We start from the raw sequence: 12,812 nt of genomic DNA on the forward strand, positions 1-12,812 counted from the left end.
CAATGGCAGGAAAGATCTGATTAATATGACAAAGTGTAAGACATCATTGCTAGAGATTAATTAACATTTAGAGGATGTCGTTACGGTTTATAGCTTTCTGAATTAAATAATAGGGAATATTGCACAATGACACTTACAGTGAGTCATCGGGCTGACGTATGAGACAGCACTGCATTTTTATGTTTCACTTCATTGTCCTCTCTGCAAGCTCAGATACAATTATAAAATGGTCCTTTCTTTCCATCACACTTCTAACACCAGGCGTAATCTTCCGGCCATTCATAGTTCGTTTCTTAATGTTTCCGTTTCTGGTTTTACTTCTTTATAGATGTGTTTGTATTTTAAGTGTTAGTCACATTTTTAATAACATTTCGTATTTCGTGACATTTTAATGATATTGAGAGTTAATTATTTTCCATGTTCATTTTCTTAACCTTTTAAATATTTGTTCAACATCTATAAATACTTAAGTAGCGTTTCCTTTCAAAGGTTTGGCTTTTTATTTCCTTTCTACTTTGATAATGTGGAGAGAGACAAATCGACCGTTAGATGCGGTGATTATTTTTACCCTTGGAGGGTAATGGATGGCAATGCTGTAGCCAGTGAAGTTCTGAGGCTTGGCAAGCGCCTCCGTAGCGCAATTGGAAGAACGACGGTACATTGCGCCCTTCGATTGGAATAGGCCTAAGTTCGATTCTCGTCGCGACGGGAGGGATCTTTATCTGGTCGATTTCAATCGATGGTGAGTTAGCCGATCTCATACGGAGGTAGCAGGGTTTTTTCTCCCGGAAGCTCGGGTTTTTCATCCCGCATACATACAAATCGGCCCTTCAGAACACACGCAATTTACAGACAAAAATTACTAGTTGTGGTGGTGTTGGAGGTGGGCGGTAGATGGCGTTGATTCGTAGTAGAGGTAAGATGTAGAGACAGTTGAAGATGTCCTCCCGCGATGAGTCTTCGGACTCCTTGGAGGTATCAGGAATAATAATAATAATAATAATAATAATAATGGTGTGGTATGCGTGATCTTCGTATTTAATCGTGACGCTCATTATTACTACTACATACACTCCATGGAGTCCTAGCAGGTTGCGTTTATTTGTTTCACTAAAAACTAAAACGCTTTATAACATGTATTATAAAATATAAGCATATACATAAGCATTTTAAAATCATATTATTACTTTAAAAAATTTAATTAATTTTGATACTTTTCACAAGAATGAATTTTTTTTAATAATCAGGTTTCTGTTTTAAAAATTCATAAAACTGTATATAACTTCTGTCAAAGTTGCATGTGGTATAAATGCATGTTTTCAATGTTTCGATTTTTATTTTTATTTTTTTCACTGATCCACATATTGTTCACTAATGAAAATACTCGTTCATTGGGGCATTAGATCTAGGGAGACATAAGCAAAATTCAACAATATTTAAAATGTTTTCAAAAGATGTTCACATCCATTCACTCCTACCACAGCTTCTACACTACTCACACAGTCAAGTACAATGTGCGTGTGTACATATGTACACACGCACATAAACGACGCAACCATATATGCCGCGCCGCTAGCGAGTGCCTGTGAAATGACAGTTTCATGTTCCTGTGGGCCGTGTGCTGTGCCCCAGTATTCAATTTACTATTTCAGTTCACAAAATAAAGGACAAAATGGCTATTTTAGAAAAAAAAAAAAAATCTAAAGAACAGAGCAGTGAAATAAAGGACTGTCCGCTTAAATAAAGGACGTATGGTCACCGTACCTAAGACTCATCATGGGAGGAACCTGAAGGAATACAGGTCCTATTCATATTCATATTCATATTCATATTCATAATATGAATATGAATATGAATATGAATAGAATGTGTGCACCAATGTACACTATTCATAGCTGAATGATATACTGATAATATTAGCATATTAATGTACGACTTCATTAGCATATGAATGCTTGAAAAAGAAAAGCCGAAATCGTTGGTGTCTTAATGCATACACTCGCCAGGACTTATTTTGGTTGCTATTAGTGCAATTATGTAATCAGAACAATTCCGGTTGAAAAAGATAGTGATTGAAAATAAATAAAAAAAGATAGTTCGGTAGCAAGCCCTGAAAAATCTCACTGTTTTAATATCCACCAATTTGGTGTTCGCGATAGAAAGTAGTAAACTGCAACTTCAAGGGAGTATGATCGTGATGTTATATTTTGAAGATTCCAGGTTTGTTATGTCTTTGTTCTCGTATGCAACAACTCGAGAATGGATGAACAAATTAATATTTAAGCCTATGAATTAAAATTATCGAGCACTTTTAATTTTTTTAAACTCAGATAACAATAACTTCGGACTCCTTGGAGGTATCAGGAATAATAATAATAATAATAATAATAATAATAATAATAATAATAATAATAATAATAATAATAATATAACAACCACTTTGTAAGAGAAAATGCATTTTTCATCGTGCTAAAATCACTGGCGCAGTGAATCCTTGGGCGTCAGTGATTTCAGTCTCTTTTCCTTGGGATATTAATCATTTTCAGTGAACTTAATCTTGTAGCAATCTTTTATGTTGGCTGTTTGGTTATTAAGTAGAGTGGTCAGGAAAAATCTTAATATCATGAAAGTCACTGCAGTGTTCGCGTAGCACGTACATTTCTTTTTCTTCCCCCCCCCCTTCCCGTTTAGGACTGTATATATCAAGACAATCTGTGATTGCAAATCACGTTTAAGGATTGCCACCACGCACTTTTTTTTTATTTATTTTTTTTAAGGATCTGAAAGCAAACTATAGTATATCTGCTGCCTTAAACTAAAGCAGTTATTATTATTATTACGTGACTCCTCCAAGAAGTCCACCGACTCATTGCTGGAGAGCACTCTGCTATTATCCACTTGAGTCTTATTAATTTATTATTAAACGAAAAAAATTTCATTTTTGTGTTTAACTTTTAACACTTGAACCTCGTAGTGTGATCGCGATCCGTATGTTACGGTTAAAGTGATGTCCGGTTATTATTAATAATACTTAATATAATTTACTTAATAATTAATATAATTAATTATTAAGTAAATACTTAATGTAATTTTAAAATAATAATTAATAATTTACGAGAATTAATCACTTTAACCGGTTAAAGTGAATAATTCCTAGAGGAGTCTAGTAAATGTAATAAAAACATGTTTATAGGTTTTGTATATAGGTTTTCATTCTCAATAGAAATTTATAACAGCTTAGGTAAGGTTAGTTTATAATGAAAAAAGTAAGGAAAATACTTCTTTTGCATTCAATGAAATCAGAAATCATTATAAACTAACCTAACCTAAACTAACCTGGATGTGGCATGTCGAACCAGAGTGTAGTCGTAGTTTGTCGTGGGCAGATTAATGGGGATGAAATATAAACGTTGTTGTGGGCCGAGCTTAATGATTGCGGGCAGATAAATAGGGATAACAAATAAAAGTTGTTGTGGGCATATGAATGGGGATTTAGATAAACGTCGTTGCTGTACCTCTTTCCTCATCAATGGAGAAAAACACTGATCAGTTCCTGTCTGATTTATCTATAATCCCCATTCATCTGCCCACAACAACTTTTATTTGTTATCCCCATTTATCTACCCGCCATCATTACGCTCGGCCCACAACAACGTTTATATTTCATCCCCATTAATCTGCCCACGACAAACTACGACTACACTCTGGTTCGACATGTGACATCCAGGTTAGTTTAGGTTAGGTTAGTTAATAATGATTTCTGATTTCATTGAGTGCAAAAGAAGTACTTTCCTTAATTTTTTCTTTATAAACTAACCTTACCTAAGCTGTTATAAATTTCTATTGAGAATGAAAACCTATATACAAAACCTATAAGCATGTTTTTATTACATTTACTAGACTCCTCTAGGAATTATTCACTTTAACCGGTTAAAGTGATTAATTCTCGTAAATTATTCACTTTAACCGGTATTATTAACAATAACCGGATTTATCACTTTAACCATAACACGTCTACAAAATTGCTTTGTTACAAATTAGCTGACCCTATATTTTAATTAGTGTATTTTCATCGACAAGATTGCGCTCCAAGAACCAATACACGGATTGTAAAAAATAAAATAGCTTTTTTTTTTGGTTTGTTCTTTTGCCACTTTTGTAATAGATCCATTATCAAATTCAGTTGAGGAGTATGTATGCATCTTCTTTAACGTCGTTTACTTTCAGACAACAACACAAAAAATACAGGATGTGTGAAATCTAGTAATTGAACAACAATGACAAAGAATATGTTAAACTTTATGGCGATCCCATACGAAAATTCAAACTGTTGATCGAATCACTGTTCACAAGTACTGTGAATGGAAAGTGGTTTGATAGAATAAACATATGAACATCGGATTCCAGTATCTGTAAATGGTAAGTTTTATGAGCCTTCTGAATAAGGAAGGTTATTTTAAATAACCAAGATAAGTTTTTTTAAATGCAGAAGCAATTAGAATTGGAAAGAAATTTATGTTAGCATGACCAATAATCGTAGACATGAGTGTGAAATATGCAGCGGAGTCTGTGTGATAAGAAATAGATGATATAGGAAGGAGAACAAACTTTTAGACTTAAAATGTCTCCAACAAATAAAAGACTGATATAAAAACGAAATTACGTCAATTAATTAAAAACCAGTTTATTAAATCATAACTAATATTTCAGTTACAATCTTTTTTTTTTTTTCTTCTGTGAATCCTCCCAACGAAAGGTAAATTTATAGCTAATCTGGAAATGCTGCTGCTGCTATAGAGACGAAAGAATTTTTTCAAGCTACCACAAAGCGACGATTTTGCCACCTAAAGACATCATGACTTCACTCGATTGATGATGTCTTTAGGTGGTAATACACAAAATCCACTGAATTTAAACCTCCGTAGAGAGCGGGTAACTTGGAAAACTGACTGAGAATTGAACATATAAGGTCTTCCTTTTGCCGATCGAGTGTTATGAATGTTTAGAATCTTATTAAAATAAGTATTTTTTTAAAATATTCCATCTATACTTCTGTAAGGAGTTTCTCAAGAATTATAATTTCTCAACGAACAGGTTTTGTTTCACCTTTAATAACAAGTGAGTAATATTCTCCTAGAATTTTTTTTTTTTTTTTTGCTGAATCATTGAGAATGAGCTGGAATTACTCATCAGTTTCGAGTTATTCTCAAAATTTCTTATAAAGTTCTTTCCTCTTTATCTCCAAACTACGGGAAACATGTTTACTTGCATCCGCATAGGTTAACCAATAATTGGGAGGTAATTTCAATTCTATGAAATCCCATGTTTGGATTTACCGATGACTTTCTCTCTTTCAGGTATTCATTTCCCTCTGAATTTTATTTCATTTGTTCGTAGGAACTTGTCTTTTAAATTTACAAATACTGTATTTCTAAAGAAACCCAGTTTTAATATGAAAAAAAATTGTAAAAAAAAACCCTACTAGAAAACAAAACTGAAATCTTTACCTTTTTTTAGGATCATTTTGTTCGCACTTGGAGATGTGTAACCCACGAACAGAATATGACTAACTTTATAACAACTCCACCAAGGTTCATGTTTTGGAGAGTTGCATGAGTATGGTTTCAACAATGGCAACATTCCTAAATATGGTGTTATGATTATTACGAAGACCTACCTACCAAGACTATAAAATCATCTCTTTCACCAAATACCATTATTCTTTTCTTAACCAGTACTCTTTCAAAGAATACAATAGAAGTATACTTTACTCATCCTTTCCAAATGGAAAGAGCATCTGGAACAAATGGCATATGATAGAATACCCAGGAAGGTGAACTACAAACCAAAGGATAGAAGAAACAGAGGCAAGCCGATGAAACACTGGGTACAGACTGAAACAGGCCACTTGGCCAAGATTCGTGAAAGAAGAGGTTTAACAATTATTTTCCTAGGAACAAAACTTGCTTGTGACAAAGAACAGATTGAAAACAATGATCAATCATAAGTATCACAAGTATTTAAACAAGGCACAATACAATGTACAACAATCAGTTAACCACTCAAATTGCTGCATGCTAGAAGGGTGACACCACACAAAATTTAACCAAAATGTCTGTATTATGGATGAAATATATATAAAAATAAATAAACCATTAAATACAGAATACAAGGTGCCTCTGTGTAAATGATACTTGCTTCCTCTAGGTTGGTCTAATAATCGCCAGTTCTTGAGTTAGTTGATCCTTAGCATAGGAAAGTAGGTTCCTTCCGAAACCTGGATGTTTAAGTCCGCATTAAAGTTAAAAAGCTAGAGTTACACAAGCTCTGTCTACTTCCTTCCAACCGGGCCTGGTTGGCCGAGTGGTTAGCATATCCGCTCTCCAGCCAAAAAAATGCTGGTTCGAATCCCGCTGTGGGCATGGATGTTTGTGATTGTCTGTGAATATACTAGTGGTAGTGGTTTGCATTAGATGGCGTTGGTGTAGATGCGAAAGTAGTTGGTGGAGATGGAGAGTTGTAGAGTAGATGCCTTCCCTCGATGAGTCTTTGGACTCCCTGGAGGTGTTACGTATTATTAATAATAATAATATTTTCAAATACTGAATACAGTTGCTTGGGATTAGAATGAATCCGCCAAACTTGAGGCATAAATATGCGATCATACCCAGTTTAAATGAATATCATGTAACAAGGCTTCTGAGCACTCTGTAAACAGTCATTTTGCTTAAAATAATCTATGAATCAAAATCTACCTTTACAGGCAAGTATATGCAACACAATTTGACTCGACATTCTTCGCAGATGTGTCATTGTCTTTACTTAAAAGAGCTCACATTGTAACATTTAGCTCATCATTCTTTCCAGAAGACTGATGAACAATTACCAGGAAAGAAACGTTCTTGGTAAACACAGCTGGACAAAGTGGGATGAGCATGAATGTCTAGGAAAGGCAAAATACCAGCACTTTCTTTCCCGTGGTGAACTTAATCAGCAGATGGAGGTTGTTAATTTGTTGAAAGAAAGGGATTATCATTTTCCAGGAATCGCAATACAGCAAAAATATCATCAACATAGCAGATCCAGAAATGAAGATTGAGGGTGGAAAGCAAGTATCAAGATGCGAATTAGTTGGCCCAAGGAAGGAATAGGGGACTTCATATATATTTACATCTTTAATCTGCTTGTACATATTATTCTTTCAGCTAAAATGACCCGAGTACAGGATGAAGTCAAAATTCACTATATTAGGAAATTCAGAGACACTAATGACAGTGTCCTGGCGAAAATGAATGCAAACAAAGAGATAATATCAAACTGACCACTGGATTGGTAAGTTGTAGAGAAATGTTCTTATTCTTTGTGAAGAAGTGTGCTGAATTACTGAACAAAAGGCCTAGACTTTCTGCTATGTACTCAATACAGATAAAGATCTCTATAAGTATAAAGTTGTGAACTATACTGCTTGGAAAGAAGTCAATGGACAGCTCCCATGGGCAAGGTGCATCATGCGATGTAATGAGTCACATGTTTGCAGCCAGCATACGATGCTCCCAAATCAGTGCAATGGCTGCGAGAACGGACCTGACATAGTTTGAAAGCGGAATCATGATAGGATGTCATATTGCAGACCTATCTGTTCGGCAAATTATTGACAAATTGGGCCATCCGATAATTAGTGATACCATACTGAGATGAACGTACAGGGAGTCAACTGCAAGTCCTACTCACCACACTCACCAACATGTCCGTAGGGTGCTACAAAGGATAATATGTAAAAACTGTCATTCGTTGGCCGACACATTGAATGCGGAGTTCCGGGTATCGACTGGAACAAGAGGTTGGACAAAAACGTTCAGAACCGAGGCTCACAACATGAGTTTCAATGGTAGGACTGCGATATGCAAGCCCCCACATTAGCCAAACCAACATGCAGCATCGTTCTTCAGTGGTACAAAGAGCACATACATTGGGACATGGAAGCTTGGAAAGCTGTTATGGAGTGACAAATCATGCCCTCTACCCAGCAGATGGACGCGCGCGCGCGTGTGTGTGTGTAGCTGATACCTGGTGAACATCTCTTACCCGAGTGTGCACTCTCCAACTATGAAATTCGGAGGTGGCAGTATGATCGTTTTTCCTGGTTTGGCCTTGGATCTCTGTGGTGCCATGAACATTGAACTGCAAGAGGTATCTGAACATTCAGGACAACGCAATGCTTTCTACTTTGTGGCATTTCAATGGAACTGACCATTCTCTTTCAGCAAGCCAATGCACCATGTCATAAGGCTGCTGCTGTAACTGTGTGGTTTGAGGACATGAACGTCACCATACTTTTGTCCTCCACAGAGTCCTGATCTCAACCCTATTGAACATCTATGGGATGAACTGAAGCATCAGGTGAGGCCAAGGGACGTCTGCCCCACAGCAGTCCAGGATCTCCTTACATGCCTACAGAAAGAATGGTCCAAAATTCCCATTGATTGTTATCATACACTTGTGTAAAATATGCCCCGTAGGACTGCTGCAGTCATCACAGTGAAAGGTCATACATCTTATTAAGGTGGGCACCAACCAAAGCCGTTTGTTCCTCACACTATGGTGTCTGTTGTCTTCTTTCCAAGTAGTATATATATATATTGTATACAGTTAACAATAGGTGTAAAAAGGACAGTCCCCATTTTAAGTCCCAAAGTATGTAGATTCTTAAGAGTATCACTGTTGTAGCTGATGCCTTCATCTAATAACTCATGTGCTTGATCTAGCTTTTAGTGGAATATATTCCAATTGACTTCTTGAAAGGGGGAATCTATCCTAAAAAGATTTTTTTATAATCAGCTATGTCCATAACTATCAGTTTTTCCTTTATCCTCTTTTGAAATAATCAGGTGGATGTAGCATTTAAGTGAGCAGAGAGCATGAAATTCTGATGAAGACAAGTGAGGTGGAGGAAACCTAACCTTAAAACACAAGTCACTTAAGTACAGCTCGTTGGCATCATAATTTGGGGTACCAGAAGGGCTGCATTCAATATTGTAAATGAAATTAAGGTATGGAATGTGTTAAAGATAAGTGATATTCCTTACTGAGAAACCAATTCTTCACAAAAGTTAATGGCATCTAGAAATATTCACTCCCAGGTGTCAGTAAGACTACAAGACAAAGGTTTCTAAGAACATAAAGCACAAATGTTCTGATTAAGTTAGTATTTATTCTTCTCCAAAGGACATGTTGAAGATTTTTGAGATTCATAAAATATCACGCAGTCCTGCATTAAGGGTAGTGGCAGAAATGATTCTATTTCCACAATGAGTTGAATACTGATGGTAAGTCTTCTTTTGCCCAGTTACAATGGGCAAAAGGCATGCATGCTATAGAACGACAATCAATTTCCTGTGCAGATTTGCCCTCTCTACTTGATCCTATCAAATGCTTTGGAAATGTTAAGTGTCATGGCACAGGTTTTTGTAAATCCTTCCTTACCACCTTGTTTACATCACCCACCCCAGACAAGGTGGTAAGGAAGGATTTACAGAAACCTGTGCCATGACACTTAACATTTCCAAAGCATTTGATAGGATCAAGCAGAGAGGGCAAATCTGCGCAGGAAATTGTCGTTCTATAGCATGCCTTTTGCCCATCGTAATTGGGTAGCTAGTTTTCTCTATGCTTATTCACAGATTTTTCCTAATGCAGGAGTATCCCAGGGCTGTTTTATCTCCTGCCCTTCTTTCTTCTTTACATTTAGTCAGTGAGGTTGGGCAAATGATGTTCAATCCGGGCAGTGATCTCACACATGGTGAGAGATCACTGGAGACCTGAAGTGGCTTCAAAAAGTTCCATGTTTGGTCTCTAGAGCAGGATTTCGAAACTATGTAAAAAAATATAAAAAATGTATAAAGTTGATAAAAAATAGAAAAAATCATTAGCCTGCCCACCTCCTCCTTTTTTTTCACCCATAATAACATCTGAGAGCTGTTTGATTCGGATTGTTATCAACATTCTCCTTCTTTACTACACATTTTTCTTAATTTTTCAAGTATAGGTTGGCAAATAATCTTTTGTGGATGGGAAAATGATCTCTCACTAATCTAAAACACTATAGTTTTGCAGTTGACAGCACACTCCCTTCATTGTATTCATTTAACAAAGTATGCAGTGTTCAGACATCCAAAGCTTTGAGATCTACAACACCACATCTTAAACACCAATCTCCATCCATTCTTCAATGGGATGAGACAACCTGTTACCTTTAATGCTACCAAAACACAGACTTTTTTTTTCTTAAATAAAATAATAATAAAAAAAAAAACAGGCTTATTTCTCTTATCTTCAATAAGAATAAACTTACCTAGAAAAGAGCAAATCTCTCTCTCTTTTCTTGGGCTGACAATTACCATCAGCCTTTCCTAGAGAACTTCTTTTCACCAATAATAACATCTGAGAGCTCTCTGATTCTGATTGTTATCAACATTCTCCTTCTTTACTACACATTTTCTTAATGGGATATCTATTACACTCAACACCAGCATGGTGATGACAGTGACTTCTTATCCTAGCAGGTACATGCTATTATTATTTAAACCTGCTCCTTTCTCCATATTTTTCTGAAACACTTCATACATCTGGAATTTCTTTCTTACTCAGACATTTAAATCTCTTACAAGAATGAAGTCAATTAATGACTTGAAAACCATTTCTACTTCTGCTCTGTCAGAACCTACCATGGGACCACAGGCACAAATAAGTCTCATTGCCCAACTTTCCATTTTGAAACTGCCTATATCACCTTATTCAAATCTGCTTCAATTCAAGTTTATTTTCTACAGAATACCATAACAGCAACTTACTCTATTCCCTACTTTCTACTGCCTGAATAAATAATTTTATACTTATTAATTAGAACTGGGTTCTAGGCATTTCTCTATTTCTCCAATTCCTCTTGATAATTCTTCATTTCTTATCCATTTAATGTTTCTTATGTGAATGATGATTATTTTCAATTCTGCTGAAGATGTTCTAGTATTTACATTTTGTTGCCCAAGTTCTCTGATGCAAACAGTGATGGGCTGGCCTTGTATAGCAGAAAAACCTTCAATCAACACAGCATTTTATTATACTATATAATCATAACACATATTTAGTTTCCAAAACACCATCCATAGCTTAGCTGATAATGGTAAAGATGGAAAGATCCATGATTCTATCCTGTCTGGGACAAAAAAGAATCTCTATGATTTATTCAGAGAGGACTTTTCAAATGAATTTAAGTTACCTGGCCTCATACAGAGATATCATTTCCCTTCCAGAAACTTGAATCATCCCTTCAAGTAGCTAAACTAGAGAATATAATATCTCTCAACATAGTATCTGGGATTAACTGCCCTATCATAACATTAATTAGATTCTTACAAAGTTACTTAACACATTAAGGGGAAGATGTAGTTTCAGTCCATACAGAATACAGTTTGGTCAGTTAAGCTTCATATCACCAGCCCATCCTCATCCTTTCACAGCATTCAAATAGATGTGTAGCATAGTATACTGTACACTATTGTAAAAACATCCTCCCAGTTAGAATTCATTCTGTTTTACAGATGTGCAGATAATGAATCATAGACTTTCTACTTATTTTTTTTAAATTTGCATACTCGTTAATATTTATGGTTGCTAAGTATGCTTGTATTTGACAAGAGTGTAGTTATTCATTACTTTTAATCCAATTGAGTATAAAATAAAATTTTTAACAAAGAGAAAAGGAGTAATTTATTCAGTGAAAAATACTATTTCTCTATCTCCAAAGTAAGTTATTTGTATATTCATTTCATTTTATGGCATCTCAGTTGACTTAGATGTTTAGCATAAAATGCTAAACATTTAAAAACCAAAAACCTACATTTCAACATTCAATTCTACACAACATCCACACTAACTTCTACATTTCAAATTTGTGACATTGCAGTTGATGTTCCCATTTGGATATATATGTAAACTAATTTTCTTATATTTATTTGCATTAATAGCTTAAGCAAAAACATTTCCAAGACACATGGAGGTATAATAGATGTATACATCATGCCTATTAGTAATCATAAAGAAATTTTTATACTTGGATTTTAAAATAATTCACTCATGAAACATGCAATAATTTCACACATACAAAAAAAAAAAAAAACTGCACATAAACAGCAGCACAGATGGTATCAGTCAATTTTGACTGTCAATTATGACAGTCAAGTTTAACTTAAAAGCATTTCACATTTTATGAATAATTCTTATTTTTCAATAAATTCACCCAATTCACTTTTTTAATTAGCAATATAAAAAAAAGTCAGGCAAATTCTTAGTATTAAACTAAGGTGGTATTCTTACAATCAAAATGAATATTCTTATACAGTTCACAGAATGCAAATTTACAACAATTCAGGTCTCTAAAAGAGTTGATTAATAACATTAACTCTCTGTACCTAATATAGATAATTTTTATTGGTGTCAAAATTAATTTTTTCACCAACCGCTTTTATATACGTAGGGTATATTACACTATTTTTTTAGAATTTTTTAAATTAAAAAAATATATGAAACCATGTAATAATATTTATCTGTAGTTATGTATTACTGGTACATTTTGAAACTAAAAATTACCCATCTCACAAGTAATGTGTGCAGTATATACATATACATGTATATACATGTCTATATATGTTAAGAATACCAAGCAATTTTTAAACCTGGTTTTACTCCATTTCCCAAGTAAGCAAACAGACAAATAAGTCAAGTTTGCGCCTGCAAGTGATGCAAGTCTAGCTGAT

Source organism: Typopeltis vanoorti, chromosome 12 (assembly GCF_054136105.1).
Source record: "Typopeltis vanoorti isolate ZY-2024b chromosome 12, IOZ_Tvanoo_1.0, whole genome shotgun sequence".
Lineage (NCBI taxonomy): Eukaryota > Metazoa > Arthropoda > Arachnida > Uropygi > Thelyphonidae > Typopeltis > Typopeltis vanoorti.